General features: G+C 40.1%; 1 protein-coding gene and 1 pseudogene across 6 annotated transcripts in view; one reads left to right on the top strand and one right to left on the bottom strand.

Moving 5' to 3' along the window:
* Window positions 1–26,173, top strand: part of Kif16b (kinesin family member 16B) — a 289,898-nt gene that overhangs the window by 109,672 nt on the left and 154,053 nt on the right. The gene's annotated exons all lie outside the window — the stretch shown is intronic.
* Window positions 719–838, bottom strand: LOC127686577 (uncharacterized; annotated as a pseudogene).

The following is a 26,173-nucleotide window of genomic DNA, read 5'->3' as shown; positions in this document are numbered from 1 at the left end:
TCTGCTCTAACACCCCCAGGGCCAGCTCTTCCATGGTGCTCAGGTGAGGAGTGGGACAGTTCTACACAACTCTCAGATAACAACATGTTTCTAGATGGCAGCTCAGACCAGGGGTATCCACCTGGCTTTCAGTGGTAATAGACCTCTGCTGCTGCAGGGCCACCAAACCAGCCATGGCCCCAAGTGGCAGTCCAGGCCAGGATCTTACCATAGTCCTAGGCGGCATTACTGGCTACTCACATCAGACTACCTTTCACTACCCTCACGTCTCTAGTTCTGCTTGCCTTGTTTCCACATCCTTCTGTTTCTCTTTTTCTTTGATTTCTCCACCACTTACTTGCTCCTTTGAGTGTCTAGGGTTGTCTTGGGAGTGGTCTCCGGAGTGCTATGCCCCTACTCTGCATTCTGGTTCCAGACAGGGGTGATCTTAGTCTGGACCCCCATTCTTACATACACACACCTCCCCAGGATTTCAAGGCATCAGACTGGTATTCATCTCAGGCTAGCTCCCTCTCTGGGCCCCATAGTGCTGATCTGGTGGTCATCTCAGGGTCACTCCTGCTTGGGGTCTACAGTTACAGAGTCACAGGTGGGGTTCTTCTAGTCTCTAGCTTGTCCCCTGCCCTGGGAGCTTGCCCAGGCCTACCTGTTGGACTGGTAGTTTATTGTCTCAGGGTAGCTGGACTTGTAGTCATCTCTAGCTCCCTTCTTGTCATGGAATGTCAGGCTACTAATCACAGGTCAGAATACTTAGTGTAGACATACTTTCTCTCCTCTCTGCCACCTACTGATACATATCTGACACAGCAGCTATACCCATAAAGCCTCTAAGAGCAATCTGAGATTTCATTACTAGCTAAACTGTACCAAGAATAATTTGGGGACACAGATGTTGCTCATGGGAATTTTGCAACATCGCATGTTGTAATGGTTAATATTGACTGTCTATTCAACACTCTATAGGATTATTTAAGACAAATGTTATGATAAAATCTAGAAATATTCAGCAGACAATCCTCTGAGTTTGTCTGTGAAGGATATCCAAGATTGTATCATTTTTTGGTGGGAAGACTTGCACTAAATGTGAACAGCACCATTCCATGGGGTGAGGTTCCAGACTGCATAAAAAGAAGCCAAGCTGAATACTGCCATTCATTGCTTTCTGCCTCCTGATTGAAGGTATAAGGGAGACAGCTGCCTCATGCTCTTGAGTCTCTAACCTTGCCACCCTGGTAGACTGTTCCAGCAGTGTAAGCCACATAAGCCCCTTCCTTGCCTTCCTTGCATTGCTTTTGTTGGGCAGTTTGTTAGAGCACAGAGAAAGGTAATGTGCTGTGACATCCTTCCCTTGCAGGGTGTTTATAATCTGTCACTTCTCAGTGTGGTGCATGTCTCAGGTAGAAGCAAGTGGCTAACGGTACAGTTTCCTGATTCCTTCATCTTCCACACACGGAACTGTCCTTTTTCTTTGCACTTCTCCAAAGTGGACTTTGACCAGAGATCTCCCAGAACATGTGTCAAAATAAGTATTATTTTCTTCAACTTCCTTTAACTGAAGGTAGGTTGTGTATGTTGGTAGTTTTGGAAAAGGAGGAAGGAAAGGATTTGTAACTTGTTCAGATGTGTGGGTGGACTCTTCTGGAATCCCTGAGACTTTAGATAAGAAGTTCTGCTTCCTAAAACCTTAACCAGTTGTCAGAAGTGGGCATGACTATCCTAGATGAGGCTGGACTCTGCAGGATTCAGAGGTCATTGAGTGAGGCAGGTAGCCTTGGCTCTGTTTCCATGTTATTCCTTTAGTCAGAAAGTGGCCAAAAAACAGGGAGCAGGAGCTGTGGTTTAGGTGGGGAGTGTGTCCTCTGAGAGGCAGAGTATGGGCTTGTGGTTTGATAAAGGCTGAAGTTGCATTGGTCACCTTCCATTCCAAATCTACTGTTGCTTGTTAGTTAGCTAACTCGGACTAGTTACTTACACTTTAGCTGTTAAAGTGTAACAGCCTGATGTCTTGATGTCTGTTTCCCTTTTGTAACTTAGGATGATCTACCTTTGTCCAAGATCATGATGATTAAGAATGCGCCTAGGTGTATATGTTCTAAAAATAAAAATTTGTATGTATACTTCCTTGTTTTTACATGCATGTGGTTAATGTATATGACTCTTAATTGGAAGTAGAAAAGCAGTCCTGTGGTTATTTTTGCGTGAAGGCATAGAAAGCTTTTTCTGACAGATTTTTTTTTTTGTGGTTATTGTTCAAAGAGAGAAAATTAATTTACTGCAGAGGCATCATTGTTATGTTGAATTTTAGAATTGAAGTAGTAAAAAGCTGTGTTCCAAATTAGTCCCTCATATGGATGTGATTCTGCTCTTTACTTTCATGAGCAAAATGTAGGCTTGAATAGTTGATTCCCAGAAACTCTTGAGGCCTCAGACCTTCAGAGTCATATCTAGACTAGCTCCTTTAACTCCCACTAGGAATACTTCGTTGAATAAGTTTTGAGAAAAAAAATTGTACTAACCTTTAATGAAGGACATTGCAAGAAATATCCTATAAAACAGGATATCATGAGTGATTTGAGGAATAACTGAGGACACGTCCTGTGGCAACTGACACTAGTTTTCTCTTTGTATTGGCAGATGCATTTAGATTAAATGGTTTGTTCTGCTCTAAACAGATACATGTTATGATTTCCTCTCCTTAATTTAGCCCTCTGCTACTTTGTTTTATTTCTTATTTTTTAATGTTCTCCTGGTTTTATTATGTATAAGGCCTTATTTTAAATAGTCTTTTTCTATGGGTGTCTTTAAAGTTGTGATGCTCATCCCTCAACCCCAGAAGAGCTGGAATTGTAGGCCTGCACTGCCAAGCCCAGCTACTCCGCGCCAAGCGGGTAGGATGGCAGGGCGGGCGAATTAAGGACTGTGTGCAGGTTAGCTCCTGTAACTCTTGGACTGTGTGCAGGTTAGCTCTGTAAACTCTTGGACTGTGTGCAGGTTAGCTCCTGTAAACTCTTGGACTGTGTGCAGGTTAGCTCCTGTAAACTCTTGGACTGTGTGCAGGTTAGCTCCTGTAACTCTTGGACTGTGTGCAGGTTAGCTCCTGTAACTCTTGGACTGTGTGCAGGTTAGCTCCTGTAAACTCTTGGACTGTGTGCAGGTTAGCTCCTGTAAGTCTTGGACTATGTGCAGGTTAGCTCCTGTAACTCTTGGACTGTGTGCAGGTTAGCTCCTGTAAACTCTTGGACTGTGTGCAGGTTAGCTCCTGTAAGTCTTGGACTGTGTGCAGGTTAGCTCCTGTAAACTCTTGGACTGTGTGCAGGTTAGCTCCTGTAAACTCTTGGACTGTGTGCAGGTTAGCTCCTGTAAACTCTTGGACTGTGTGCAGGTTAGCTCCTGTAAACTCTTGGACTGTGTGCAGGTTAGCTCCTGTAACTCTTGGACTGTGTGCAGGTTAGCTCCTGTAACTCTTGGACTGTGTGCAGGTTAGCTCTTGTAAACTCTTGGACTGTGTGCAGGCTAGCTCCTGTAACTCTTGGACTGTGTGCAGGTTAGTTCCTGTAAACTCTTGGACTGTGTGCAGGTTAGCTCCTGTAAGTCTTGGACTGTGTGCAGGTTAGCGCCTGTAACTCTTGGACTGTGTGCAGATTAGCTCCTGTAACTCTTGGACTGTGTGCAGGTTAGCTCCTGTAAGTCTTGGACTGTGTGCAGGTTAGCTCCTGTAACTCTTGGACTGTGTGCAGGTTAGCTCCTGTAACTCTTGGACTGTGTGCAGGTTAGCTCCTGTAAACTCTTGGACTGTATGCAGGTTAGCTCCTGTAATTCTTGGTTTTGAAGACAGTTGCTAATTCCTGGTCAGCGATTTCATCGGCAGTTCTAGAATGATTTCATCCTTTTAGATTGGCTGGCTGTGTTTTCTAAAGTTGTCTCTAGGTCACATTTTAATCCAGTGAAAAGACAGATAAATACTTACTTCTGCCATTTATAATAATTAAAGTAAGAAGCTGGTTTTATAACTACTTCAAATAAGGGATATTTTACCTTCTCATTGGCTTTTGGGTTTTTGTTTTTGGCTTTTATCACAGTTTCATGAAATTTCTAAGATTTTTAGTTTTTCACTCAATTTCATGATTATTCTTTTTTGATGTACAAATTCTAAGAACCACTCAGTGGCTGTTTTTCATCCTTTGCCTTTGCACACATTTATTAGTTTTTAAAAGTTCTTACTGTCCGTCAGAGCAGGTATTCTAAGCAAATATTGGAATCAGTCTTTTCAGCAAGTTCTGGCTCCCACCCTGAGGAATGTGGACAGAAGCAAGCCTCTGAATTCCAGGTCTCAGGCTTCTGGGATGGTACTGCTTCTGGACCACTAAATTCAGTGTTTATGCTTAGTTTGACTTCATAATTACAATCTTTTCCTTGAATCTGGGCATCTAGATTCCTAATGCCATTGATAGTTTCATTTATTCCATTCACTTCTTTTCTTGGCCACAAATCTTTCCAAAGATAAGCAGTCTAAGGATAGAAGCTCTACAAAGATGCTGTAAACCTCATTCAGTAGCTGCATCATTAGTACTGGTGATGCTCTTTTGAAAACAGCATTAAATAGGCTAGAGAATGATGAGGTTATTTTTTAGTGGGCTTAGGAGTGAAGATTGTGGTGGTCATTTATGAAGGTAAGGATAAAAGGCACATTTATTTATACAACTTTCCTCTTGACTTAGACTGTATGCTATATGTATGTAAATACCATCCACATGTGTGCAAACACACACACACACACACATACACACACACACACACATACACACACACACAGCATGGCTGTATTAGCCAGATTTTTCATTTCTTTGACATATACCTGAGAGAAACAGTTTTAAAAGTAGAGAAATTCATAACATCTTATTTTGTTTCATAGTCTTAGTTGATATTTATATAGACTTGAGAGCAGACTATCATCATAGTGGAAATGGGTAGCAGAAAATGCTGTTCAACCTCATGGCCATCAACGATCCCCATAAAGAGAGAATGGGGCCAGGGCAGGATATGTCCCTGAGAGCAGAGCGCCAGTGCTTGGCTCTATCTCCTGAAGTTCCTGGGACCTCCCAGATTAATTTAGTAAGTCTTCAACCTATGAGCTTGTGGGGAACATTTATATTCAGACTATTATATATACATACTTCTTAATTTATGCATCAAATTTAATCTCTATATAGTTTTATATATTATATATTTGATTATGTAATTTAAATTCTAAAATTGAGCACTGCAATGTACTATATGAATAGATACATTTCGTTGTCACTTCATTATCTTCTCAGTTTCCTTTTGGAAAACAAGAATATAAATATGCATTTAGAAAGCAAATATGAATGTGCATTTTTATCTTATACTTGGTACATCTGTTCAAAATATTGTTGTTCTCCTGGAAGTAGAATCCTAGTTCTCCTTAGAGATTTTCTTTTCTTCATTAACATTTTGCGCAGTGTATCATTAGGTGGATATGTGACTAGATAGAGATTACCCTTAAATTTTTTTTAAATAGTGCTTTTAAAGATAATACCATGAAATTTTGATGATATTCATTTGTCTCCCTCTGTTCTTTCAAAGCCCTCCCCTGTCTCCTTACCCACTCAACTCATGTTCATTTGCATTCTGTTTCCCCCTCTGTCTCTTCTTCCCTCCTTTCCCTTCCCTCTTTCTTTCTCTCCCCTCATCTATCCAATTTTACCAACAGAAGCATGGATTTCAGTTTGTTTAGGGTAACTATTCTTAGGCATGGGGCCTGTCCTGTACCGTGGTAGATATACAAGTTCCATGGAAGAAAGCTGACTTTCACCCAGCAGTCAGTTGCCCAAAGCTACCTAGCTGAGGTGGGACTTCATGTTTCCCACCTCTTCTCCATGCTGGTGTTTTGTCAGGATTGAGCTTGTACAAGTCTCGTACATGCTATCACCGTGTCTGTGAGTTCATATCTGCCCTGTACTGTCTGGGAAACATTGGTTCCTTGAATTCAACTATCACCTCTGGTTCTTAAAATCTTTTTGTTTCCCCTTTCCACATAACCCCTGAACTCTGAGGGGGGAGGTGTGTATAGACAGCCAGCCCATGTAGGGCTGATAAGTCCAAAGTCTCTCATTCTCCTCATGTTCTTCAGTTGTGGGCTTCTTGTTAATTCCCATCTAGTGCAATTTATGTTTGTTGCAAGCCCTGACTGGTATGGAATTCATTTTATGGATTAGCCTGGCCTCAAATTTATAGGAATTGCTTGCTTCTGCCATTCAAGTTCTAGGATTAAAAGTAAGCATCACTCCTGGCAAAATTTCTTAATTGTTGGAATTATACCAGTTTTGTAAGGTGTAACTAAGTGAATAACTTAAATTTGAAAGTTTTCCAGATTTCTTCCTGAAAGTTAACGACTTGTAGAACAGGTCCTGCTGAGTCAGTGATACAGTCATCTAATTATAAGAGATATCACCATATTCCTTTCTTATATTTTGTATTTTTTTATAGTCTCTCAACAGTGTTGCCAAAGTATAAAATTTGGCTGGAGTGATATGTTAGAAATAAATTTATATTCATATGACATTGAGAGAACCTTTTATTTATAGTGATATTAATTATGTTTTCTTTTTAAATGAACTACCTGTTCCTATACATTTCATATTTTACTGTTTTATTTTTGATCACTCTCCTTTCTTAGAATATAATTTCTTTAAAGATTTAAAAAATGTTATTTGGATTTTAACCTTCATATAAGTATATATTATATATTATTTCCTTCCACTCCACGTCTCCTGTTTCTAGCTCCAACCTAGTCCTGTTACTTCCTTTGTTTCCATATGTACACACACACACACACACACACACACACACACACACACACCGATTGTATTTGCATAAAATCTTGGGGATTTTTTGAGAGAAGTTAATATTTATCTTTCTGAATGTGATTTAAAATGATTATCCTATTTCCTCAATTTATATGCAAAAAACCACCCATAAATTCATTCTTTCTATCTGAAAAAAAAATCGATTGTGTATATATACACCACTGATTTTTTAACTCATTTCTTAGTTGTTAGGCATGCAGGCTTATTCCACAGCCTATCTATTGTCAGTAGTTCTGCAGAAAAAATTATATGCAAGTATCTGTGAAGTAAATGCTTAAGAATAGGATAACAGGTCATATGCTGAAGGAACTGACTTCTGTAGTGGTTGGATGGGCGCAGTCCCGTCAGCACTGTGAGGAATGCCCTAGTGCTTGTCTTCATCAGCATTGCTGCTCCTTGTTGTTTTGAATGCCTTGACTGGGACGAGTGAAATCTCCTTGTAGGTTTAGTTTGCATTTCTCTGCTGGCAGTGATATTGAACTTATATATATATATATATATATATATATATATATATATATATATATATATATATATATATATATATATAATTGTTGGGCTTTTGTATTATTTTGGGACCTATCTCTTAATTTTATTGGCTCATTATCTGTTTTTTTGTTTAAATTTTTGGTTTGTATGTTCTAGATATCAGTCCTGTGTTGGATCCATAGCTGGCTAACGTTTTCTCCATTTTATAGGCTGTCTTTTTTAAGTTTTCCTTTTGGTGATTAGAACCTTTTCATGTCACAGGATTCCATTTATTTATTGTTTTCATTATTTCTTGATTAGCTGGAGTTCTGATTAGAAAGTCCTTGCCTTGTCTTGTTTTGTCTATGCCTGTACCTTTAAGTATTTTTCAGAATTTTTCTCTAAAACAGTTTTAGAGTTTGTGTTTGTGCAGAGTGAATTAGAAGGAGCCAGTTTCATTCTTCTACATGTAGGTATTCTTTTTCCTGAGGGCCATTGTTGAGTAGGTTGTCTTCTCTCTGTTGTGTATTTTTGACATCTTTCTCAAAATAGCAGATGGTTCATACCCATGTGCATATGGGCAGCTGTCGTGCCCAACCTTGTCCTGCAAGGAAAGGCGCGACAGGACCAGGTTCTTCTCTGCAGCGCTTTATTCAGGACCTTGCTTTTCTTCTCCAACAAGGGGCCCCAAGCATGTCTTTTGCACCCTTATATAGCCCAGCAGCCCTCGCTTAGGGGCGTGTCGCATTGTGATAGGAGAACTAAGGTTCACCTCATTAGCATACCAGTGCTGAGTCACTGTGTGGTCATACCGCGCATGCGCCAGAGTTGTTTACCAGGACTAAAATTTTCCTGCCAGAGTCATTGATAAAGTGGCTTCCCACAGGCAGCACCAAGTGAACTAAGAAGGTTGTTAATAAGAATTGGAAAAGCACATGGATCTGGAAGTTAAATTATAGGAGGATCTAGGGGATGCTGGAGGAAGCCAGTGATGATGAGTGTGTATATTTCCTAAACAATGTATAACTCTATGAAAGTTTCAAAGAATTATTGTTATAAAAACTAGGTGGCACCATGAATTGTGCCATGCTTTCACTGTGGTGATAAAGTCTTTTCAGAAGATCTCTACAGAATTGTTTGAGAATCTGTCCTGTCCCGCAGGACCTAGTTATTTGGGGAGCCGAGGGGAACCCAAGCCTGAAAGAGAGAAACGGGCAGGAAAAACAGAGCGAGGCGAAGCAAAAAGGGGTGTCTTGTCAAAGCCTCTTTAATGAAAAGCAAAACGCCTGGTTTTGAACACTCTGTAAGAGGAAGTTGGGAGGGGCTGAGGGGGATGCTAAAAGCACAGAAGGAAGAAAGGTCATCCAGGGCGGATGCTGGCTGTAGCATCCAGCAGCTTTTCTGGAATGCCGGTTCCACCTAGACAACCCCAGGTGTTCCGCCAGGATGAGAACCAGTTGATCAGCCTTATGTGAAGAAGGGCGTGGTTCTGCTGTAAACTGCAAGGTCAAACTCTCAAGGTGAGAGCTGTTGAGGGTCTGGTTTCCAAGAGTTTGGTCTCCCACAAGAATCATTTCTCTAAATGCCTGAAAAACTGAGTAGTGAATTAGGGCCTAGACATTTTAGTGATGCATGTGTGCCTGTATGTGTGTTTGCATACATATGTGTATATGTGTGTGGCTACTTCTGAAGTGATCACATTACTTGTTTTATAGGTCTTTTAAAATTGTTCATCACATCTTGATTTACTTTTTTGGTAAGCCATAGACATACATTTTCTTAGTTTGTTGAATATAGTGGATCATAAATTTTTAAGGTATTTCCCAATTTTAATACGAATTCCTAATACCAGCTTCTTTGGTATCACTTGTAAACCTCTTTTTAAAACTCTATATATTTTTTCTCTATCTCTTCTTTCTCTCAATAGTTTAGCTAAGGTTTTGTTTATGTTTATTTTTTCAAAGAATCAACCTTTTCTTTTGAATTTTTGTATTATTTCTTTCTTTCTCATTTTATCAATTCCACCTATTTATTTCTTTTTTGTGTACTCATTGTGATCTGGCTTGCTGTTGTTTTTCTGAGGGCCTAGCTACATTGCTATTTACCTGTAATCTATCTATTTTTAGTTTAAATGTTCCTCTAAGGATTGCTTTCATTGTTGTACCCTTTGTTTTGGTACGCTATCTTTTCATTTGATTCCAATACTTTTTATCAAATGACCCATTCATTCTTTAGTAATGTGTTGTTTCACCTTAATGTGTTACATTTGAAGGCTGGCCTCATGCCAGCACATTCCTTCATGTTTCCTTGAAAACTCTGGTTCCAGTCAGGTTTCCACCTTGTTCAATACCTCAAGGTTCTGATTCCTTAGTCTCTCCTAGGTGAATTCTGCTTGTTTATAGCCTGTTTGAGCCTATAATCCTATGACACCTGCTTCAAGTTTCCCTGGATGCTTCACACACAGGGTTGTAAGGAAGCACTCAGCCACTGCGGTACCTCTCCATCCCTGCAGGAGGTTTTTGTTTAGATTTCTTTTCTTCATTTAATTTTATATTTTCTGTATATGGGTATTTTGGCTGCATGTCTGTGTATTATTTTCATGTATCACCCAGAAAAGTATTGTGAGGTGTCATGTGTGTGCTAATGGAGGAGCAGCCCATGTGCCTCCCTCCCAAGTCCTCTCCAACCCCCAAGCCCCCTCCCCCTGCAGTCCTCTCAAGAGTTAGATTTACTACAATTTCATTTCATGGCTTTTAGATTTTTGTATTATATTTAGAAGCTTTATTTTATGATTTTAAAGAAAAGCATTTTATTTTATAGTTTTTAATATTTAAATTTTTAATGCACTTAGGTTCATTCTGAGCAAAGCCTGGACTTCATTCTATCTCCAAAACCTTTTGGAGTTGTTACCTGCTGTCTATATTCAGTTGCCATACATATATTTACACGCAGGATTCGCATGCTGTGGCACTCTGTGGTGTGTAGTTTATTTAGGTCTAGTTCTCACTCAGACTTTTTCGGCTGTGTGCTCGTTCAGCAGTGCTGCTTGGTTTTTGCTGTTCGCCTTGTCCAGATACATATACTCTCTTGGTTTCAAGTTTTCTTATGTGCTCTTGGCATTAACTTGACACTGATTCTGCCTCCTTTTTTCTTAGGTCCCTTCTGGGTCTCTATAGTTGTACATAAGGAGGTAACTGAATTAAAACTTGCTCCAACTGTTAACAGGGGCAGCATGGATGGCTCACTCACTGCTGGTGGCTTAGGTGGCGCTTATGAGTCCTCATGTTCACCTGCATCTTTCCTTGTATGCACCTTCTGTTTCCAGGGTTTATAGAGGTGTGTGCTTGTGCTAATAGCTAGTTTTATAATAATAGCTTAATAGAATACTCGTTGCCCCCTGCTTTTAGCCTGGACTACATCTATAGTTCCCAAAGTGCTCCACAATGAAATTATACTTTCTTTTCAAAGCTTTTCTTTCCTTTCCATTTCCACTTTAAAGCACTTGTTTTTATTCTTTGACTTTGTATCATTAAATTAGGTATATGAAATGAAAGTACCACCCTTGAGCCTTAAATACAAATCTCTACATTAAAGTGGCGTCCTTCCTGTGTCAGCTGCTGCCAGCAAGGTAGTCTCTGTATGTGTACACCATCCACAGAGCATCAGTCCCCTTTTTCGCTCTTCTGGTGAAGTCTTAGCTTTAACCATTTATCATTTGACAGAAGTGTATGTGTTTCATTAACTTCCTATGTGGCTAAGGAGCTCTCTCCACTGCCCCCCCCCCCCCATCCCAGCCCTTCACTATCCATGAGGTGTTTGTGTGTCTCCTGGCCCAGCAGCATCATGTACTTGATGCTATAAATGTTGCCTACCAGAGGGCCAGATAACAATTTATGACAGAAATGCCTTCCCTAAAGACAATAACCGTGTGTGATCCTAAAATGACCTGCTCTTGAAAAGGCTCTTTTAGATGTACTTGCCATGTGAGTGTTCAAGACAGCTCGCAGCAGAGTATGTGCTGACAAGGTTAGTTTCTATAGACTGGAAGAGACGTTGACATAGAGTCGGAGTGACCCAAACCTGCTGGAGAACGTGGAGGAATGGCAGAAGATGATGCTGTCTTCTGAGCCGTACCACACTCCGTTCTTGCCTACACCTTTCTGTCATTTAATATAAACTGTGGCAATTTCAGGATAAGATATATCCTGCTCATCATTTTCTGTTCCGCTCTCCAGAGTGGTGCTTTCAAACCTCTTCAGTACTGAACTCCTGTCATCAAACTGAGGATCAAAAACGTGGATCTGAAATACGACTATATCTTTTTCTAAATGCTGCATTTTTTTTGAAGCTTGCTTGATCCCTACATCATCTCTTGAGTATATATCATGTACCAGGTGCTCAGACGTGCTGGGTTACAAAACTTCACTTGAGTGAGAGGTTCAGAGAATTAGAGCCCAGGGAGGGAGACATTACTTAATTATATATAGCCAGATAGAAAGAGCAGTATAATGTGTAATATGGAAAGTCTGAGCAGATACAGACGTGTTGGGCAGATAAAGGTGTGAGGTGGGGTGAGGGTTGGGTGGTGTCTATCACAATATGTAGATGCACCTACTTTCCATAGCATAAATGCAGCATGAAACTTTTTCTCTGGGATACTGTTGGTAGCTATGCCTCCTTTTGCCTCTTTCTTTTGTCTTTACTATATGCCAAGGAATGGTGAGCTTTAATGTGTTCATAAATAGGAATGCTGGAATCCAAGTCATGAAATAATCTAGACTGTTTTAGGAAAGGGTTCTTCTTACCAAAACAAGGAAGAGGGCTCTCTGGATGTTCAGCAAAAGGTATCCTGTGTGATGTAGCTGGATTTCCTTAGGTAGTTCCATGAGTGTATTGGTGAAGATATTTTTTAGCATTTGGCTTAGTGACACTTTGTTTCTAAATTCCAAAGTATTTGCTAAGTTTTTGTTTGTTCACCATTCGTTAGCATTTCATGGGGAGTCAGGGTAGGGATGCAAGAGCTGCTGGTGGTTCTCGGTGTTCATTTATCTAGTCACCCTTGCCTTAAGCCGGTGCCTTCCCTGATGCTTTACTAGGGTGCATTTTCAATAGACTTCTCTTGCCTATTATACCTTGTCCTTCCTCACCCCTCCCTCTTTCCATCCTCATCCTCATCCTCCCCTCCTCCCTCTTTTCTTCTCCCCTCCCCCTCCTCCTCATTTTATCTTTTCTTATTATAAGGCTTCACCCTTGTCATGCTCCTACCTCTGCCTCCATATTTTCACTGCTGTGATTTCAGGCTGGGACCCAACCCCCTCACACATTTCTCTTCATCATGAAACTGTCAGGCACGCCCTTGGAGCACTACCTCCTCCTCTGCCCCAGCATCCCTGGAGTTGAAACACAGGGCTCTGGTCTCAGTGGAGGGTGGCAGTCAAAGACATCACATCAGAATCAGTCTGTGATACATTCCTTGTCTGCAACACTTACTGGTTCTGAACTTGGAGTGGAGTCTTTTATAGGCATACTACGTTTTGTTAAAGCAAGAGGAACTTAAAATGAAAACAAGAAAGTTTTAAGTGGCCCATATCTAAGGCAAATCAAATGAGCCCCCCAAGAGGTATATGAAGCTTTTTGCTCTTTTCATGTGTTCAAGCATGGTCTGTGATTTCAGGGATTTGAAAAAAATGCTCACTTAGTTTCCAAGAGAAACTTGGAGTTCCTAATTTCGTGTTGGAGTACCTGCCTGGAGTTTTACACTGGGAGACCAATTTAGAAAAGTTACAGTTCTTGTAGAAGAGGTAGGGTGGGGCTAGATTTGATGAATCTGGTTGCATTTAATCCAGGGCACCAGTCTGGTGTCTTTACATGTAGTACTGCTTTGAATTTTCTGTGATCCGGATCTGAACATCCTTTAGAGAGCCAGCACTACTTAGCATGTCTACCTACTATGCTTAACACTAAGTTAATACTGTACCTAGGATTTAAATGGTAAATACGCTCATATAATTAGATTAGCATTTCCTGTGTTTAGCATCTAGACTCTTAGCCTTTTTAGATAAGCAAATCTAGAAGCTATATTCCTACATACTTTTTAAAAATTGAAGATACAGCCTATTTTAAGAAATTGTTCTAATTTTTAAATTTTCCATTCTGTAAAATTTCTATATTTTAATTCAGTTGATAAAACACAAATTGACCACATTATCGTGGCATATGTGGATGCAGACATAAAGTGTCACTATGGGCATGAGTTAATGGAATCAAGATGGGACAGAAGAGACTTACAGCCCTGAGGTGTGCAGTAACATTTAAAAAATGCCTTCCAAAGCCAAGCAACCAATTTATTAGATTAATTAAAGTGAAAACTAACCCCAATCTAGTGACTTGATAATGGCCATAGGGCTGTTGGCACTGGAATCATCTGATGTTTACCAGTGCTCTTATTACGACCACAATGGGACTCCTTTTATGGTTTTACCTAAACTTTTGAATTTATCTTTTAGCAAAGAATTGATTTTTAGCTATCCTGACTGAGGTAAATTGTGTTCACATTAAAGATGATAAATTGCTTTTCCTGTGAGATGACAGACTTTTTCTTTATGGGTATTGTAGACATCAGGGTAAAAACAACAAATTCTGCACTCCTCTGGGCTGTGGGCTGTCTGTTTTGGCAGATTCCCACAGGAAGCAGGTTATCTACAGTATCAATAGTCAGTTTCAGTTTTTTGGTTTTTTTTTTTTTAATGCTTTTGAACTTTAACCTATTACATACCGACTTTCTGTAAATGCAATAAAAATGAATTACAAGATAATAAAATGGAAAAAGGGTGATGCACAAAAACATAAACTCTAACATTTTATTAGATTCAATCTTTGTAAAGTTACTGTTGAATGGATTTTAAGATTTCTGAATGTTTGAGTTTAATTTCTGTGTTTACTGTAGTGGTTTGCAGACCATTCATGAGTTCCCCCTACTTTTGTGAAATAAAACCTTGCACATGTTCTCTTTTAGGAGTGCAGACTTCAACACAAAATGTCTCAGGAACATCAAAATCAACTTTTCTAGGAAAAAAAAAATCTCTGCTACTCAATACTTTTGAGAATACTCTTAAGTCTAAGCCAGTTGTGACTTTTAAAAAAAACATGTTCATTTAAAAAAACTACTATTAAACTATTAAACTATTGTAGAGTCCTTTGTGATAGTGACTCTGGGTTTATTGTGTGTGTGTGTGTGTGTGTGTATGCTTAAGTCTGTGTATCATATCATCTTTTTTTTTTTTTTTTTTTTTTTTTTTGGTTTTTCGAGACAGGGTTTCTCTATGTAGTCCTCGCTGTCCTGGAACTCACTCTGTAGACCAGTCTGGCCTCTAACTCAGAAATCCGCCTCTCTCCGCCTCCCAGAGTGCTGGGATTACAGGTGTGCACCACCACTGACTAAGTCTGTATATCATAAGAATGAATAAATAAATGTATAGGCTCACATGTATTTATTTCTGAGGCCTGGTTCTTTCTAAAGTGCTGGTTTTTGAGCATTAGCCATCGTATACACATTTATTATAGACTTTGGGAAGAGTGGAAATAAGAATATAGAGGTATATCTACTCATAACATATAGTCAGGCCATATGATGGCTCTACCTACTACCACTTTTCATTTTACAGTGGAGTTGAAACAATTTATATTCCTCAAAACCTCAACTTAAATTTGAATTTTTAATTTTGAGTGTGGTAGTTATAATGTACATTAATTACCATCTCAGTGCTCAGAAATAGTAATGAACTACAACCTAGAGCCAGTAATGTGTTCAGGAGGAAAAGCCACAAATGAGGGTGTGCTGCTACCGGTGGGTGCTTGTTAGTCAGGGAACCAAATGCACTTTTGAGTTAAGGTATGCTGAACATAGATGGCTTTATGAGATTTAAATCCATCATAGTTCAAATGTCATCTGTACTCTTATTTTTTTTTTTCTTTGAAAACCTATTAAGTACATATGTGAAAACAAACGCTCCATACATTTTGGCCCCAGAAAACGAATTTTAACCTCAACTGAGTTAACTGAAAACTAGATTCATTTACAACCTAAACCTAAAGATTTTGTTATTGTTTTTTATAACAATGTAAATAAATTGCATATGTCTATTCTTTTGGCCAGATTACACAGAAGAAGTCTTGCCTAGAGTGCACATGTGCCCTGTAGGGCACTGAGTGCTTTGTGAGCATTGTCTTAGTTAATGCTCCAAACACAAGTAGTGTTGGACCTATGTTGTAGCAACTGAGTAAGAGCTTATCCAAGGTTATAGGTCATGAGGAGGAGCTTAGGCAGTCAGATGAGGGACCCTACTTTCTCAAACCCCACCTAGCGTAAGACTTGAACGTCCTAGTGCGCTCCTCAATGCTCATGCTCAATAAGAGTCTTAAGGCATGAACCCAAATAATGTGCGAAATAGGACGGCACTAAAGCATATGGCGAGTGCTGGTCTGTGTGAAGATGACAAAGGGCTTACTGTCCAAAAGAATCAGAATCAGAACAAAACATGTTTCCTTAAAGGAGATGAGCAAACCGAACCATGCTTCCCATCTTCTGATGTTGTTAAATCTCAGGACCATCCACAGTGGGCAAAGAAACAACCAAGTGGCAGAGAAGCACTGCTGTGGTGCAGAGAGCTGTGGGTACCATCTGGACCACAGGAACTGAATAAAGGGATTGAACTTGATAGCAGGACATCTTTTCTTTCAGTGACTAATACTTTGGATTGTTTTTTAGTTGCACAATCTTCTATTGCTACATAAGCTTATGTATAGATTCTACAAAGGAACATAAAATTTTTCCTATTGTCAGTACCTGGCTAGTACCCTATGTCTGTCTAATATTGACACTGAAGTTGAGGGAGTAGGAGGGGCTGTGCATGGAGAAAGCTACCTATTGGTTTCTTGCAAGGAGTATCTATAGAGTAGATGTGATGAAGATGTGAGCTTCGTCTCCTCTAATTCAGTATTTCTTTGTGTAGTTTGTTTACAATAACTGGATGGATAAATGTGTAGGAGTGAAATCAAAAGCAGGAAAGTGTAGTTTAGTTTTAGCTAACTGTTATATGAAACTTAAGATTTAACATGTTAAGAAAAAAGTTATAGGTGTTCAACAAGTATAAATACCAAGATTAGGAACTGCTTCAGTCTAGCAAGTGCTTGTGGCACAAGTATGAGGATCTGACTTCAGTCACCTGTACCATGTAAAAGCTGGGCATGATCGTGTGCCCCTGTAATCCCAATGCTGTTTGGCAAAGACAGGAGAATCCTTGGGGATTTCCAGTCTATTCAAATAGACAATATCCAGATTCAGTGAGAGACCCTGTCTCGAAGATAAGATGGAGACACCAAATGTTGACCTTATCACATACACATACACAAGAAACACCTTAAGTGATGGATTTATATTCACATTTGTGGGAGACAGAGTCCTGAGCTGTCCTGTTCCTACTCTTTCTATAAACACCTTTGTAGCAGCTCCTGCCTCCAAAGTTAGTGGAAGCAGAAAGTCAGAGGTCCCAGCGCATGAACAGGTTACACCAAGAAGGGTCTACCATGACATCTGGAGCTTCCGGGTGGATCTGAAGGATGAGGCTGATATTTGTGCGGACCTAAAACAGTTTTAGAAGGAGGACTTCAATTCTAGAACCATCAGAAACTTAACTTGAAATAGGACTTTGAATCTCAAGTCATAGATTATGCTTTGCTGTGGTCTCCTGAGACCCTGGGTAGAGTGTACAGATAGCTCATTTCTAGACTCCTGACCCATGAACATGCAGCTGGAAACTAATACAATTGTTTATTTCTTTGTGCTTTGGCTTTTTAGCTTTTACAAGCTTGCACAGGATGAGTTATGGGTGATAGCTTTGCATCAACAGAGGTAATTGCCCTGTGACTGTGTGGAGCTACACTTTCTGATGTTATCCGAAGTGAAGCATATGCCAAAAGAGTATCTTTTTTTTTGTCAGTTGCTGTTACAAAAGTTTACCCCTTAGAGCAAAGAAAATATATATTATCTGTTTGGGTAAAAAGCTTTTGAGAAACTGGGTAACATACAAACTCATGATTTAAATAGCATAGTGGTAGAGCAGTGTGTACATTTGAGGTGGCTGGGTTTGTTCGTCATATTGATGTAAACAGTGAAGGATTTCTGAGAAGGGCAAATCAGCCCTTGGCGGGCTGTGGAAAACACTGCTCCTAACGTTGCCAATGTCTGGATTTAAGTGTTTCAGTCTCCTGAGACCAACATCACAGAAACCGTTTATACATTTCATGCCTATATCTAGTGGTGTTTGGAAGCAATATTTAGCATTGCTTTCTTCAGTACCAGATTGCCAGTGCCTGCTTCTCATTTTGTTCTTAAGTCTGTGCGTGCTTGCAGAAGCAGTGTGGAGTGAGGCTCTCAGGCAGACACAGTGAGCATTCGTTCACCTGTCCTCTGTCATCCTGCTGTTATGCTGCCCCTGTCTTTTTGATCACCATCCTCATTTCTCTTCAGCTGCTTCCACTGCTATAGCTAAAAAAATCGTTTTGAATTATTAACATAGGACAAACCTTTGCAAAATTATGTACTTATTTTAAGTCATTCATAAACAGAATATAACTGGTAGCCAAAATAAAAATGAAGAGAGGGCATACTCTAGCATGAGATCTGAACATCATGACCACCTGGTGTTTATTTCTGCTTATTATCTAGAAGGTAATCATAATTCTGATTTCTATATGGCAAGACTATTTTGGCTGTTTTTGAAATTTAAAGTTAAAACATTTTCCTTCTTTATATGCTTTATTAAAATTCTGTTTGTGATTTCTATACCTGTTCTTTGTCATTATTATACCATGATTCTTGGTATATACAAGTGATTGGCTCTATGAGGATGCTAAGTCCTTTATGAAGATGCATACCATGTGGGCTGCTATTCCAGTGGGGGTATTTAGAATGGAATCTGTCATTTCAGCACAATCACTGAAAAGCTGCACTGCACAGTATGTGGACAAGCCTTGTGATAAGTAGTGCTCAGCTAAGGAGCTGCTGGGAGAGAGGGGGTCTCTAGAAAGGCATACTTGGGTTACTTCTTTCTTTTCTTCTCTTTTCTTTTCTTTTCTTTTCTTTTCTTTTCTTTTCTTCTCTTCTCTTCTCTTCTCTTCTCTTCTCTTCTCTTCTCTTTTCTCTCTCTCTCTCTCTCTCTCTCTCTCTCTCTCTTTCTTTCTTTCTTTCTTTCTTTCTTTCTTTCTTTCTTTCTTTCTTTCTTTCTTTCTTTCTTTCTTTCTTTCTTTCTTTCTTCTTAGAAAATGAATAGGTGGAGGGCTTGGCATTCTGCAAATTGAGCTTTTTTGAACTTCTCGAAATTTTCTTTCCTGAATGCTTTTGCTTTGCAGTTGAGTGTACAGATGTGGAAGAAATGGCTATGGAGGGCCAACCATGTATTATTTCATTAAATTCCAGAAATTTACCCATTCTAGTCCACTCATATATATCTGGGTAGTTTACAGGGATTGGCTGGGTTTTGCTTTGAGCCTATTTTTCCATGGACTCTTGTATGTACAGTTGCAGCAGTTGCCAAACTTGCTACAAAACCCATTGAAAAGTAAGCAGTTGCTCTCCGCAGCCCCTCTATGCATATTTCAGCTGATCAACTCTTTAACAAAAGGCAGCTAGAGAGAGCACATACATGAAGGAGCATGGAACACGTATTCTAGTAAAACATTAAAATTTCAATTTCATACAGTTTTGACAAGTCATGAAATATATTGTTTGGATTTTTTTCAGCCATCTGATAACAAGTTACACTCAGCACTTGAGTCTGATCTAGTCTATGATTGTAGTTGCCCCTCTCCTCCACCACAGGGCTTTGTAGTGGAAGTGATGAATCACATGGTAGAGATAGATTGAACTGGATGATACTACCAAACAGCTTTCCACAATGACACAATATCCAGTTTAGTAAACCTTAGAAACAAATGTTTCACTTATACGATTGTCTGAGACAGAAGTCTTATCTCAATAAATTGTCCAGCTAAATCTTGAACTCTGGGCTCATATGATCCTCCTGCCTCAGCCTCCTGAGTGCTGTGAGTATACCATACTCAGCTTGTAAATATTTTTTTTAATGACTGGAGGTTTTGGTTTTATGGTGGCGAGGAGATTGGCTTTCTGTTGTGGACTAGCCAGCCTAGTCAGGTTTGTGAGGGTTAGATACTAGGTAAGAGTCTGGATTGCACTGTCCCTGTTAGCAAAAGGAAATGCAGTGTATGATGGAAACAGACTTGAGGTAGATTGCGTTAGCCGTGCCGCTTTCCTGCTGATGCTCAGATCAGCAAACACAGTTTATGCCTTGTCTTTCATTTCATATATCCTTGACAAGTTCTATACTGTTAGTCACATGTGCCTTTCTTTTCAAAAGCTTTCAAACATGATTTCTTGTTTTAAAATGGATTATGTTTCTTATTTTAATAAACTTCTAAGGTCTGTGCAGCCAGCACTCTAAATTACATTTGGGCTTTGGAACACCCTTTCCTGTGCAATCTGAGTTTGCATGCCCTTTTGATTCACTGCAGTTTATCTTGTTGACAGTATATTAATTATGTTTCTGAGTATAGTGTATCACTTCCAGGAATACTTATGGAAAATACAATTGGCCATGAGCATATTTGTGCAACCAAGATTTGTATTTTTATTCTCAGACACTTAGGGTCTTCTGAGGTTGAGCTGAGTTGCAATGTAGGTGACATGAACGCTCAGAGTGATTGGACTTGTGTGGCAATCTAGAACGTATTGATTTATCCCATTCAAAGGGGACAGTTTATTTAGGCAGTGCTCAGGCTTGGGGCTGACTTTCTCTTTGTGGGGCTTGCCTTCATTTCCCCAGATACTTTGCCTGGATGTAGACTCCCTTCTCGCTGGTGTGAGTTCCTGACAGTCTACCACTCCTCAGCTATTTGAACAATTTGGTTCATGGCACTAATTAGGTTTTAGCATTTAAGTTGAATATTATGTTATCAGAGTTCTGTCTTTTTCATTAAAAACAAAACAAAACAAATTTTATTTCTGTGGAGGAGAAGCAAGGGGCCCATTCATTAGAGGTGATCTTATGTACCAATATAGGCATGGGCAAACTTTTTAGAAGGGGCCTGTGAGAAGCTGGAAGGTTTCCTGGGGCATCCAGAGGATGTGATCCATTGAATAAAAGCTGGGAGGCAGAGAAAAGCCTGGCATATACCATGGCTGAGAAACAAGAGCAGGTCAGCTTTAGAAGACAAGAGTTTAAGGCCCCTGTCAGATGGAGGCTTTCTGGAATACAGCATTCCACTTAAAATAATCCTTGCATTTAGCTGTCCCCCCATATGTGAAAGTTTGTGCTTTATAGAAAATACCCTTGTAGAGCTGTCTGTGTATCCTCTTGGATATTTTAGGCTCCCATTTAGGTCAAATATACTAAAGTACTTGTGATCATAAGATCCTGCTCCACTTAAAAAGTCTAGTTAAATATTAATGTGAAGAAATTTGCTCTTGCATATTTTCACACATAATTTCTTTAATTGGTATTATGTATTTTGCATAATTTAAATACCAGCATCTGGATGATTTGCTCAGCAAAGAGGACTATTTCATCAAAAGGACCTATACAGTATCTTCTCCAGCTGCATGTCACTACTTAGGTAGGTCTTGTGCTTAAGTGATGTCCCTGCAGTGGGGAGTATAATGGGAATGAGAGTTTCTGTTCAGTAAAAGGACACTAGTAACAATATTTACTGTAGAGAGAGGCCAACAGCCAGTCCTGCCAGGACAGTTAGATTTCATAGATCCACAGAATGGATGGTAGCTGGGCCTGCTGACTCCATCTGTTCAGATGCACTCTTCCTGACCAGAGAATCATGGCTTGTTTCAAAGTTATGAGAAAATAGTGCTTTTGCATTCCCCCTTTAATTTCTCTGACATCGTGGGTGATAATCCTGTCTCAGGTTTGAGTTGATGGGTACAGAGTTGTAGACATGTTAAGTTGTCTTTTATTGTCTATTAGAATTTCAGCTAGATTCACTTCCCGCTTCTGACTTATTCTGGCCATTTTCACTGTAGTGAGATGCATACTCATGCATGTCAAGGGATGCAAATACAATACTAAAATACAGTAAAATACAGTCTTGGCCCCTGCAGACTGCTCAACTATTTGATGTTCATTGGCCCCATCCCGAGGAAGTAGCCACTATGGTAGGAAGTTGGGAACCATATGTATGTTGGGTGGGTTGAGTGAGATGAGGGCATCATTTCACTTTCAATGAACAGAAGGAAGGCTGCTGCATGGTTTAATTTGGCTTCTTAGGACCTTGAGAAGATGTTTTTAACTTCCACCTCCCCAAACACACACATACCACCACCTCCCCAAACACACACATACCACCACCACCCCAAACACACACATACCACCACCTCCCCAAATACACACATACCACTACCTCCCCAAACACACAAATACCACCACCACCCCAAACACAAACATACCACCACCTCCCCAAACACACACATACCACCACCTCCCCAAACACACACATACCACCACCTCCCCAAACACACACATACCACCACCACCCCTAACACACACATATCACTACCACCCCAAACACACACATACTACCACCTCCCCAAACACACACATACCACCACCACCACCCCAAACACACACATACCACTACCTCCCCAAACACACACATACCACTGCCACCCCAAACACACACATACCACCACCACCCCAAACACACACATACTACCACCACCCCAAACACACACATACTACCACCTCCCCAAACACACACATACTACCACCACCCCAAACACACACATACCACTACCTCCCCAAACACACACATACCACTGCCACCCCAAACACACACATACCACCACCTCCCCAAACACACACATACTACCACCACCCCAAACACACACATACTACCCCCTCCCCAAACACACACATACCACCACCACCCCAAACACACACATACCACCACCATCCCAAACACACACATACCACCACCACCCCAAACACACACATACCACCACCACCCCAAACACACACATACCACCACCACCCCAAACACACACATACCACCACCATCCCCAAACACACACATACCACCACCACCCCAAACACACACATACCACCACCATCCCCAACACACACATACTACCACCACCCCAAACACACACATACCCCCACCACCCCAAACACACACATACCACCACCATCCCCAACACACACATACCACCACCACTCCAAACACACACATACCACCACCACCACTACTTAACACCAGCAGCAGCAGCACACACTCTCTAGCCTTAAGAGTAACAAGACAGTCATTTTCTGTTGATGAAGAGCAATAGCAGTACTAATGGCAACTGGGAAGAAGTAAAAACAGCTGATGCTAGAAGTCCTAGTGAAAGGTCAGGATGCTGGACTGCTGCCTTCCTTCAGCCCTTGAAATTGGTCCTCCTAAGCAGAAGGAAGGAGCTCTACAGAGGATAATTAATATCAGAGAGGGTGGAGCCCAGAGTGTCTGAGGTACCTTCTACAAGGTCTTTCTCTTCTCGTTGCCTATAGTTAAGAGAAAAATGCTTAACAGGACAGACTACTCAGTCTTCTGACCAGAAGGGTCATAGATATGATATAACAGGAGTCTTGTGTTGAGAATAGAGAATATTCTAGTGAAGAAAGAAATAGGACAGTTTTGTAAAAAGCGGGGTGGGGGGGAGAGGCGAGGGGAAGAAAAGATGAATTTGAATCATAAAGTCTGCTAAAGACAAAATGATCCTTATCTAGAAGAAAACATATGTTAGGCCAAGAAGGGGGAGCCTTAACAGTTCTTTCATTCCATGGAATAGGCTAATGAGAAGCAGGAACTCAACAAACAAAGCAAGATGATAATAAAAAGCAGGGAAGATGAAAAAGAGATTGTAGACTAAAGAATGATCTTGAGGTCTAAGACGACATCATTGCAGAACTAATAAATAAAATTAGAAACCTCAAGAAAAATAATAGATGCATTGAAAATCAAGTTACCAGAGTAAATGCTGGATAATGTGAGTGAAGGCAGATGAAATGATCTGGATATTAACATGGCTGGAAGCTAGAAGACGGGAAATGAGACAGTACAATGTTAGGCTAATTGCTGCTCTCCAAGTAGACAGTCAGTAGATGCAACAAAGGATGGAATGTAAGACAGGGCAGTTTTCATAAAATGGAAAAACTGAGTCTACAGGTTGGGATAATGTATCGTGTTCTAGGAAAATAGAAAAACTCCTCAATTCAGGTCTGTCCTAATCATACTATTAAATTTCAAGGATAATGGGAATTTGTTCTTTAAACATATAAGCTGAAAACCAACTTGTCTGCCATGGACTAAAAGTCAGACTGTCTGAATAGTTTCAGTAGAGATTCAGTTCCTAGAGACAGTGGAGTCCTGTCTTTAGTATCTCATGGGAAAGTAAGTGCAGTCCACCTTGCTGCCCTGCCACATGTGGCACTGCTGCTGTCATTTAACTGTCAGGAAGGAGGAACACAATTCCAAACAGGAAGTGTTTTTTTCACCAAAACAGGGATGAAAACATGTCCATAGTGGCCCAGGGACATTAGCTACTTAGCTACTTCCTGTGACAAAATACTTGGCAAAGGCAACTTAGGAATGGGAGGGGTCATTTTGCCTCACAGTTTGGGGTGTGGTCTGCATGACAGGAAGTCATGGAGGAGAAGTCCCAGTGACAGAAAAGTGAGACAGCCATCACATTACACCCATAGTCAGGAGGCAGAGAGCAATGGATGCTGGTGTTCAGCATGGTTTCTTTATATTTGTCCAAGACCCCAGTCCATGTGATGATGCGATGCCTTCCACATTCAGGAATGGGTCATCCCTGCTCATTCAACCTTTATGGGAGCCTTTTTATAGACACACCTTGATGCATTTCCATGGTAGTTCTAAGTCTAGTCAAGTTCACAGTGAAGATGAACCAACCCAACTGGTCCCATAATGTCTTTTCTCAACTTAGCAGGATATTTTACTAAATCTTCTTAGAATAAAGATGCATTTTGTTGAAAGACAACAAAGACTTCAATTTCGGTTCCATCTGTTAGATTAAATCATGTGCAGTTTTTCAAATTGACAGATAACCTCTGCTACAGGCTTTTATTTTTATAGAAGTCTTACCGTCTGCTTGATTTTTTTTTCCCCTTCCCACCCACATTAGGCATGTGCTATAGGTCCCCAGGTTCCTGTCTGGCCATGTTTGTGCTCTGGGTTGCAGAAATTAGCTGTACTTTCTATGAGTCACAACTATACAATGCCACTAGTTGGTAAAATATGTAAGACTAAAAATTCTGGCAATTTATCTTTCATTGTTTAAGGGGGAAAAAAGGAACTTCAAAATCATTCCCTACAGTACCAAATAACCAGGGCCCATTGTGTGATTTAAGGTGACCCTGGCATGGCTGTCTCCTCTTAGCAGACTCAGTGTGACGCCTCCACAGTGTTTCCTCTGCCATTGATTTAGACTTCTAGTGCAGTATAACTTTCTATTAATGTTACCTTACTCAATTATTCAAGGAAATGGTTGGATTTTAAATGACTTGATGTGAGAAGGATAAAGACATGATTTAAAAAGCTGAGCCCTCTTGACCGTGATACTGTACGGTGGCTACAAGCCACTCCTATAAAGCACACAGTATCCTCGTAGAGTCTTCTCTGAATTTAGGAAACCCTGCTTCTAACCTCCTGCCTCATACCCGAAGTCCCCAGAATGTGGCTGAGGTGCATCTGTCTCATGTTCAACACTGAACATGTGATAGTTTACATCATAAATATTTCACCTGGATAGGTGTCGGGAGGTTGAGGCAATACATGCTGAACTTATTTTTTATTTTTTATTTTTTATTTTTTATTTGTAAATGTAAGAAACACATTGTTTAAAATGACCTGATGCTGTTTTGACAAGTCTAATTACTCGAGGTTCCCTTTTCATGTAACTACACTCGGTGGACCGAAAGCTTTTTTCCCTGTATGCTCTCTGCAACTCTACATAATTTGCTTCTTCCTTTGAGGCCCTTTGTGCCAGGAGTTGTGGGAGGGAGCCAGCCCCACTATGTTAAACATTCTGTCTTATCCAAGAGGTGTTTCATAAATTATGTATAACAGTAGATGCCACTCAATAAATATTTTATATGTGATAGATATTTTTGTCTGAAATTACTTTTTCACTTGAGCAATGATTTAAACCCTCATTTTCAGTTTTATGAGGTGACACTTTTATAATATCATGTAGTCGAATGCAGCTTGAATGTCATGGAGCTTTAGGGCAGCATTAATCAAAAATTCATCTGCCCACTCTTAGTCCTGGAAAACTTTCCTGGGTGCAGGCTTTGTCCATGCCGCACATGTGTGTGTGTGTGTGTGTGAGAGAGAGAGAGAGAGAGAGAGAGAGAGAGAGAGAGAGAGAGAGAGAGAGAGAGAGAGAGAGAGAGAGAGAAGAGTGGGAACAGTAATACTTTTGATCTAACAGCTCCAAAGTTGTGAATTTCCAATGCCTTCCAAAGTCTATAAAACTTACTTTAAGAAAGAAAAAAGTGATTTCATTTTTTTGTAAAGAACATTACAGTGAACTTGGATGTAGTCCAAAATGATTTTTCTAGTTTAAGTCAGAGCTGTTATGATTTTTTTAAAGTTCTCTTTTCTTTTCTTTTCTTTTCTTTTCTTTTCTTTTCTTTTCTTTTCTTTTCTTTTCTTTTCTTTTCTTTTCTTTTCTT

This window comes from Apodemus sylvaticus, chromosome 5, assembly GCF_947179515.1.
Source record: "Apodemus sylvaticus chromosome 5, mApoSyl1.1, whole genome shotgun sequence".
Taxonomy (NCBI): domain Eukaryota; kingdom Metazoa; phylum Chordata; class Mammalia; order Rodentia; family Muridae; genus Apodemus; species Apodemus sylvaticus.
Note: the sequence above shows the minus strand (reverse complement) of the source record. Positions and strands in the feature narration are given on the sequence as shown.